This window comes from Seriola dumerili, unplaced genomic scaffold (assembly GCF_002260705.1).
Source record: "Seriola dumerili isolate Sdu_G_001 unplaced genomic scaffold, Sdu_1.0 BDQW01000088.1, whole genome shotgun sequence".
NCBI lineage: Eukaryota > Metazoa > Chordata > Actinopteri > Carangiformes > Carangidae > Seriola > Seriola dumerili.
The window spans coordinates 4659360-4669167 of NW_019174343.1; the positions used below are offsets into that span (position 1 = coordinate 4659360).

At 37.2% G+C, this 9808-nt stretch overlaps 1 long non-coding RNA gene across 1 annotated transcript; it reads right to left on the reverse strand.

Moving 5' to 3' along the window:
• Positions 1-5782: 5782 nt before the first annotated feature.
• LOC111221796 lies at positions 5783-9527 on the reverse strand. The gene is made up of 3 exons (XR_002665099.1): positions 9296-9527; positions 7937-8062; positions 5783-6704 (listed from the first exon to the last, which is right to left on the reverse strand). It is a non-coding gene; the product is annotated as an uncharacterized LOC111221796 (long non-coding RNA).
• Positions 9528-9808: the final 281 nt, after the last annotated feature.

Sequence of the window (9808 nt, forward strand, 5' to 3'; positions counted from 1 at the left end):
GAGTAGACATGTCTTTCAGTGTGAGGCATGTTTAGCATACATCATATAAATTCACCACTAAACAGTAATTTTACTGGTTTCTAGCAAATTGCCCCATTTACAAGAGGTTTTCAGTACATTTACGAACAAATCCTCAACACAGAATCTTCAAACTGAACTAGTTAAATATTCAGTATCTTCTAATCTTTGAAGTGAACTGAAGAAAACAATTCTAATCATGAAAACGATGTGGAAATCCCTACCATTCCCTGAGTATGTCCATATGTATATACAGCATATTTATATATGTATGTATGTCATGACATTGAGGCAACATTTTTCCACCCACCTGCTGTTTGATTGTTTGTAAATTGGAAACCTGTCTCTAGGACATGCATTTCATTTTGAAACTCCATAGTTGCAACTTGCAATGTCATATCAGTGGTAGATATCTAGTACTGCTTAAAAGCTGTAAGTTAATAGGCACTAAAGGGTTGTAATAATGGCTGCACTCAGATTGTTACAGCAGGTTTACTAATGGTTGGTAAGGCTCTTTAGGTAATACATATTCACTGCCTACTCTACATCCATACTGGTTTCCTGTGTGAGGCTTTTCCTGCTGCCAACTAAGGACTGAATTCTGCTCTATAAATGACTCACCCCACACACACACACACACACACACACACACACACACCCATTTTAGACATCATCCAATCTAAAATGGGCTGATTGCATTCAAGTGAGGCCGGCTGCGTGTTTGTGACCGCTCTCCGTGGCTGCTGTATTCCTCTCTGTGTTTTTTCCACATTAACTCAGTCAAACTAATTTCCCTGACAAAGCAGCAGACACTCAAAGAGGGTGGGGGGGTGGGTGGGGGGGTCAGTTGCCTAAACTAGTGAAACTTGCTTAACCATTTACGTAACAAGACGATTAACAACATGAATGATGAAAATTAATTTGTCTTACGTGGTATTTTCTCTCCATTGGAGTCTAAAAAGGAAAAGATATGCCTTTCATTGATGAGGCCTATATTGAGTCACTATACACTGATACACTGAGGCAATTGAGGTAATCAAGTTACTTAATCAAAATATCAATGATTAGATTGGCTCTCAGTTCATTGTCAAATTAGTTTTATTATTTTAAGTTGAAAAAGATCAAAATGATGTTGCATTTAAAGGAGCTATTCATAAGTTTTGGAATTGCTACATAGCTAACGTTCGCATTAGCAGCTGTTTACTTAGGCTTACCAGTCTAGAAGAAACATTTTGAGTTCAGCATCAAACTTCATTCCTTTACTCACCAAGAGCTGTCTCCAGAGGTGGAAAGCAACGCTAACCAGCTAGCCCCGGCCTATCTCGCTACTTTCCAATAGCCTCCACTCTGCCCTCAAGACGTAACGCTGCTCAGAGGACATACTGTTACCTCTTGTATTATTAGTAATGATGGTCGAAGCTCTCATCAAGTGATAATTACCATCACCCGCTACCAGCAAGAAACCAAGAAAACTTACAAATAGCCCATTTAAAGGTTACCAGTCTGGTGAACAACAACCAGTTTTGGCAGATTATTGGCAAAATGCTTTTATCACTTCTGAGTATCTTTTACTCATCAGTATACATTACTGTGAAAGTGACAGAAATACAAACAAATTGAAAAGGAAGAAATGAACCTGCACAGTGTCGGTGAGGGGTCATATTTGATCTGAGCACAAGGTTTCTGAACCTGTTGCGTAATTTAGAGGAACAAGTGGATTTGCACAGTCAAATGCTACAACTTTAGAAGGAAATTCCCTGTGTGTGTGGGGGTTGGCAGATGGGTACATGGGAGGGGGCTGGGGGGTGGGGGGTGGGTGGGTGGGGGGTGTCAGCTCAGCGGATGGCAGTCTGGTCAAAGTACATTACTGGTATTATCTCACCCATCATTCCCTTCTTATGATTTGTGTTCGATAATTAAGTGTTAAGCAAAATTAAACATTTAAATAAAAAAAAGTTGAACTACAAACATACAGAATTTGTGTTGAATATGAAATATTGTATATGTAACCTTTTAACTGAATTTCCATAATAGTGCCAGATGTAATTGCTATGATAGTTGTGATGCCATTTGATGTTATCTTGAAAGTGAGTAAACTGTAAAACGCTATATATTGATTTATTATTATTATCCTTATTATTATGTAATGGTGCAAGACTGACACGTCTTCTGCTGGAGAAAACGGATGAGTCTGAGGGAAGACGCACACATGCACAAAAATAAACATGTATATACTACAGTATATTTGACAGTATGGTCACATGGATGCATGCATCGATATGAGAAGCCACTTAGGCCAAAACTGAATACTTCACTTGCACATACATATATACTGGTACTAAGCACTTACACATACAGTACACAGTATACTATTATGCATATACATACATATAGTTATGCATATATACATACTATCATGCATATACATACATACAGTTATGCATGTACATACATACATGTATACACATATCTAAATACTCAGTATGTATGTGTGAGTGTGAGTATTTATTTATGTGCAACCGTGAGTATGTATGTACCCAGAAGGCACCACACTTCATCATTTTTTTCCAAAGTTTATTCCTGGTTGAATTGGGAGCTGCTGGGTTGCATGGTGGTGTATGGTGGATGATACTGACGGTCTAAACAACCGACTTAGCTCCCTTTCCACATTGGGATGAACAGCACTTGATAACTGACTAGTGTTTTCAACATTAGTAGCGATGGCGCTGATAATATGCATGTATGTTAGAGTGCTTAGTACCAGTATACTGTATATGTATTTGCAATGAAGTATTCAGTTTTTCTCATACATCTACATGACCAACAGTAGCTAAGGTTGAATCAGCCTCCAGTTATTGAAATCATTGAAACATCATTCTAATACATTTGCATATTTACATTTCCCCTATACATTTTCCACAGACTGTCTTCTTCTGCTGTTTTCTTTTTTCACTGTTGCAGACAGCTGTTTCCAGTACATATGCTTGAGTTACACACTTAAGAAATCAAATGCATGTACTACTGCGCTACAATGCAAAGCCAACTGACAAATATTTCTGACATTTAGTGATATGGATAACCTCACTTAAGCAAGTCCTTGTATATTGATTTTCTAACTGTATTCTAATGAATGGAAAACATTGCATACACAAATGTAATATATGTACATATATGGAATTTCCATAATATGAAATATAATAATAATATAATACATTTAAAATAAGAACATATGTAAAGACTATATATATAAAACCTATAGAAAATTGGAACAATTTCATATATTGCATATATGTCTAGCCCATACAAATATGTATGTTTATGTATGAATGCTTATATTGTAGACAAATATTACAAAAATATATATCCATCCCAAAACCTGTCAATATATATTGATATTATATACAGTGGGTTCCAAAAGTCTCAGACCACTTTCCTAGAATGGGAAGATAGACATGTTTAAAATTAATAAGAAAAACATTAATAAGCATAAGAATGTTTTATATGAATGTTGTTTTAATAAACTTGTATATATAAATTAAACATATATTTAATATATATGCTTTCAACATGTATATACCATATAAAAAATATTCATAGATATACAGATTTTAATATGGGTAATTCATATATGGTAAACTTATATCTTCATACAGTATATCCATATACATGCCCTATAGATGACATATATGGCAACATCAGTCTTGATATAGGGACATATATGTCATATATTACATTTCTGTGTGGCAATTTTTACAGACAACAGCATATTTTGGCAAATCAGTATTGGAAACTATACCAGATATGTAACGTGGACAGTAGGTTAAAACTTACAAATACACAGGTATGACCTTTAACTCAGGGCAGGTCTGCTCCACACTCCTCTATGACCTCAGAGTATTTTTGTCTCCATTCTCCAGTTTCCATCTCTCCATGATGTGATGATGATGATGATGTCTGTTTTGTTTAATGGGTGAACCATGTGCTGCCTGCAGGAGGTTACTCTTCACCCACCCATGCACACACACACACACATAACAGCACACATGCTATATGAGGACAGGCAAGTTAATTGGTAAGGCTGTTTGTTACTCTCTAACACCTTCCTGTCATTTGTAAAAAAAAAAGAAAGAAAAAAAGATTTGGGTGTTGCCTAAGTAATTTTTGATTAAGTATTTTTTTTAATCTGATTTGATCATGTTTGACACACACACACACACACACACACTCACACACACAAAGACACACACATTTGGGTTGTTTATCTGATGATAACTGATGATGATATTACATGGCAACATCACTTTCATTGGGTAGGACACAGGAGCAGTCAGACAATCTGAAGCACTTCATTTGGAGGTAAAGTGCACTCCAAATTTTGCTAATAACCTCTCATTGCACAGTTGGGTCACGGCCAGGGTCAGCTTATCTGTTAGCATGTTTACTGCTGGTTGAGTAATATTGGCTGTGTGGGCTACTACAGTGTTATCTAAGAGATCTTCTACAAGAGTTATCTAAGAGAAGAGATCATTCTCTGGTTTTGTTATTTTAGGAGTTTTTACATAAAAATGTTATAATGAACACATTCTAGTAGGAACTACAAGTGGGTATAATGTACTATATGTGGTGGTAGGCTGGCTTGTCAGAACTAAATGGAAGTGAAAGAATGAAAAAACAAATTAGATTAAAGTTTGAAGTTTTACCATAGTTTACCCTCACTGTAGAGAACTTTACTCAATTGTTAAAGACAGTTGTGTTATGCACTTTTAAACTGTTTATTTTCGTCTACAGTACAAAGAACTAAAATTAGCCAGCTGCCGAAGTCTGTCTCTGTCAGTCACATGGCACTGGCCTTGGAAGTCTGTAGAGGTCTGTTGAGGTTAGAGTCACACAGAGGTGTGCTTAATTAAGTTGCGGCTCCTTTCGAAGGTTATGTAAGCACTGTTCCTACAGTGGCAAGTTTACATACATCAGTCAACCATGATAATATGATCAAATGTTAGACTGACTTTATGAACAGTTTCATCATGTTGAGAATACGATGCAGCAGTCAGCCAAATCCAGCTAAGTAATATTAGATACCATGAATGTAGTAGGTTGTAATTAGCATAGCATTAAGCAGCAGAAGAATGAACACAAGTAGTTTGTGTTTTGAATGATTTCATTGACTTGTGTGGAGCAAAGGAAGCCACATTGGAAACATCCATTCTGAGGAAGCTAACAGGCTAGACTATGAAAATGTAGCTAAGCTAGCTTTCATCTCCAGCAGCACAAGCTGTCCAAGTGTAACAGACTGACTCTGTCGTGTTTCTGTGTAAATGCATCAAAGATAAAGAAACTGTCAGAGGAGTGAATGATGAATAAAGGATGTTTTCTGTCTTTTCATCTTTACTAATTAACGATTTAAATCACTATGCAGCTCAGAGGCTACCGGCAGCTACTGGACACTTTTAAGGTGGAATGTTTTTGTTCCTGTTACTCAATGCATGATTGAAGTTTGGAAATCAGTCAATATACCTTGAATGTCAATATGACAACTTTGACCATTTCATTTGTTTTTAGTTGCTCTCTAGCTATATGACATACACTTTAGTGATGATCACATCTTCAGTGCAGATATTTTTTGTCATCACTTGGAGAAAAAAAGTGGCCAAGCGTCATTCTGGTACCACTACACCTATGGGGTCACGTGACAGACAGAAAGTTGAAGGCAGGCTGATTTTCAGTAGGCCTACCCTTGCTAGCTAGCTAGGCTTTTTGTATTGTAAGAAGGTATATCCACTGGCTATATGATAACAACAAAAAAATAGTAAAACTACAACAAAGGCACCAAACTTTGAGTTACTTTTTACTTCTGTTTAGTTTTGTCAAAACACCTTCAAATGCATGCAATGCTTTTCTCTGTCACAATCATGATTATTGCTGTATGTTCAGACAGAAGACAAAGTGGATTTTAGAGGCAACACAGTTGCTTAAAAAGTCAATGGAAAGATGCTAGTAGACACAAAATCACCAGGGCAGCACAAACTGACAGATACAACTTGAGCACAAATCTATTTAACAATTTGCTTTAAATGTTCAGAGATGAGAGGAAAAAGAAGAAACATTGGGGTTAAATAACAGAGAGAACTGGAGTTTCTGGTGAGTTCAGGGAGAGACTGAGCTGAACACAAACACACAGACACCTCAGACAGTCAGTGTGTCTATTGCTGGCTAGCTTACAGCCGATGCCTGTACAGTTGTGACAGCTCACATTCTCCATCTGAGGAATGTTGGTCAAAACTGCATGTCCCTAAATGTCCTTTAACTGAATGAATCAGATGGGATGAAGCGTCTGCATGATGTTAGCGACAGCACTCTCACTAGGGTTTCTAATGACTCATAGGAGAAGTGAAAACTCAAACTCAGGCCTGTCGCAGTTTTCTGCTGCAGTTTTCTGTGTGTAGAGGAGCAAGGCTGGAGGGGATGGGAGAGGGAGCGAGGGGGTGTGTTCGGTGGACAGCCATTCATCCTGAGCTAAGGGAAGGTTTCCAAATCTCCCCCCTGACATTCTTCTGGGCTCAAAGAAGCCCCGGCACAGAAGTGGCCCAAAACTGGCACAGACCGCCTCAGCGTTGCCAGGGACAGCCACTCTGCCGAGGTGTTGCTGGGGCCCAGCGCTGTTTTGTCTTCCATTCTCACCTCACTTCCTGGTTTGGAAAAGAAGGCTGGAGGATCATTAACCAGCAGAAGGACCTCATACTGCACCGTACTGTATGTAACCACGTCTCCATTTAGTTAGCTATTTCTGCCTTCACTTGCATGGCCTTCCTTTTTTTTTTTGCTCTTAAGCAAACATCCATCCAGTGTAGTCGTCAGGTAGATTTCCTAACCTGACGGAAAGATTATTCATATCTCACGTATTGCCAGGGACCAGTTTAGTGTGTCATATTGTTCCATGTCCTGTATTTGACACTACAGTGCACAGTGTAACTTAAATGTTACATCATGTCTTTTCACTGGATGAATACCATCTTACTGACCTTATACAGTTAAACAACAAAGAAGCTCTGTGACTTTGTTCTTATGTCTTTTTACTTCCTGTCTATACCAGATGTGGGAAAGTGTCGCACTGTGTAATTTAACATCTGCTGCTTGTAATCCCATTGTGCCTTAATTATTGGAAATATCTCATAAGTTTCAAAAAATGACATGCAGCGTTGAGGACTATTTGCATTGTACGTAACTTTTTGTTATAGATGGTCTTTCTTTGAAATTTGTAGAAGGCTGTGTGAATCTATCAGGGTTGTGACTTTTGTTTTTGCTTTTGTTTTTTTAAGAGACAAACCTGAAAACTGAAAAAAGAAAAAGGAATCAGTAGTGCCTTCTGATTTGATGGCAGATTTTCTGGTACCCTGGTGAGTCTTAAAACAAACATTCCCCAAAATTCAATGTTGCAAAATGTCCTACTATCCACTATAAAATATATCCATGTCCATTATTTTAACATACATTCAGACAAAGTATTAAAATACAACCAATAGGTTAAAATGTGTTGTTCTGTGACCCTTTGTATCTGTGCTTTTTTCATAGTTTGTGGGTAGTTGTCCTTGAGGTGGAAAAACACTAAACTGCCCAGTTTCTGATCTGGAAATGACTACTTTAAGAGGATTTTTTAAAGTTAAGGTCCATATACCAAGCCCTAAGGCTTAATCCATGTCTACATGCAAGCATAAGAATTGTGACATGTTATGAGGCTGAAAATTCCTATTCTATTTTTAGTGTAGCATATTTTAGTACACATCTTTCACACTCACCAGTATGTGTGATCAGTATCTATTTTGTTAGTTTCATAGTTTATAGACATACAAAAGGGAAATCCGGTTAGTGATGAATAAAATTAGACTCATAGTTTGTCTATTAAATATTGTATCATGTGTACTGAATCTGAGAATGAATCCTCTTAGCTCCTGAATCCTCTTAAGGATAACCCGTGAGTTTCCATTCTCCATACGCTCGCATTCCTGCAGGGCCAAAGTCACTGTGCAGCACCAAGCTGGTGTAGCATCTGGAAACACAGAAAATCCAATACAGATACATTGGTATTATACAGATATAGTGCACCAACTCCTTGAAGATCATTATGGAGCCTTGTAAAAATTATATAAAGAGGAAATTAAAGAAGTTAGGGAGGCTCTGGAAATACCATATTACATGGCTCCAGGAGGCACCAATAGACTTTTTGAAATTAAAAGATGTTTTTAAAAGACATTTTTCTCTAGAAATCATGCAATAACACAACGTAGTAATTAGAGCATGATAATTAGAGCACTTTGAAATATGAGAACAGGAAAAGCACAGGTGTAAATAAAAAGATAAATGAAAGCTGATACTGCTTCAATTTCAGTGGCTGGTATTGTTCATGCCGGCTCACTGTCATACTGTCTCTCTTAGTGCAACGTTTCAAAAGAACAGAGCCATCATTAATGTTATTAGTAACCTGTGCTTTTTCTACTATGAATTGACAAGTCTCTGAGGTGTCTAGATGTACTTAAAAATGACAGAAAATAATGGATTGTTTTGGTCATTTTTGGTAAGTTTTGCTATTTCTATATTGCTGATGTTAGCATTTAATGCTGTTTACTCACCAGTCTAGAAGAAATGTTGTGAGTTCAGCATCAAACCTAATTCCTTTACTCACTAGGAGCTGTCTCCAGTGGTGGAAAGCAACCCTCTAGTTTTACTTCTATTTATTTCACTTCTTTTCTTCTACTGAAGTTAGTATGCTAGCCCATGCTTTCCAATACTGAGTCACTGTAGTTTCCAGGCTGCCCTGAAAAAGTAACACAGTAAAAGTGCTCAGAGGGTGTATTATAACCTCCTGCCTTGTAAATGCAACAATGCCTGAAGCTCTTGGCAAGACTGGTAAGTAAACAACTGTTAATGCTAATGTTGGCTATGCAAAAATAGTAAAACTTACAAATAAAATAGCTGTGCTTGGATTCACAACAGCTTCAATGGATATTTTCAAAATATTTCACAATAGACATCTTTTGCTTTACGCTAGTGGTTAGCAGCTAACCGAAACTGTGAATTTTGAAGTATTTAAAATATAGCTGTGAAATCTTTTTATGGTGACCTGGATGTGGTGTAAAAAGCTGTAAAGATGTTAACAAACATGTTAGCCAACATGTTAGCCAACAGTTGCCTTCTCTCACTGAGCAGACACAGAGCAACATTAGCATTCATTTGGAATTGTGTTTCTTGCCATGTGAAGAAATTAACTCCAATATTCACTCACCTTTTAGTTGTTTCTTTAGCTGCAAAATGCTGTGCTATGTTCACCTGCTAGTATCTGGAGTCAGCTAGACAAAAAGCCACAGGACATATACAAATCATTGATTCATGTAACTTCAAGATTTTTCCAGTCCCTTCATATTAAGAAATAGTACATGTAAGAATTTTGACAGAAGAGTTCTGTGGTAGTTATAGATTCATTCAGCACTGTGCTCTTGCTGTTTGACAGGAAATAAAAAAAACTTGTACTGCAGTTAGACTGTAAATCCATCCCAGTGAATGCATGTTGTAACAGTGTTGGTAATCCCTGCCAAACAGATATCCTGTCTAATCAATGAATGACAGAGATGTTCAGCTCAAATGGTGGCTGTGACTTTATATTTACAAATGATTGTGTGTGCATTCAGTTGGGATGGTTAAGGTCAGGGTAAGGGGCAAAGGAATGTATTATGTCAAAGACAGGTCCCAACGAATATATTAAATATATGTATATTTATTTTAAGCAAGGATGACTTAC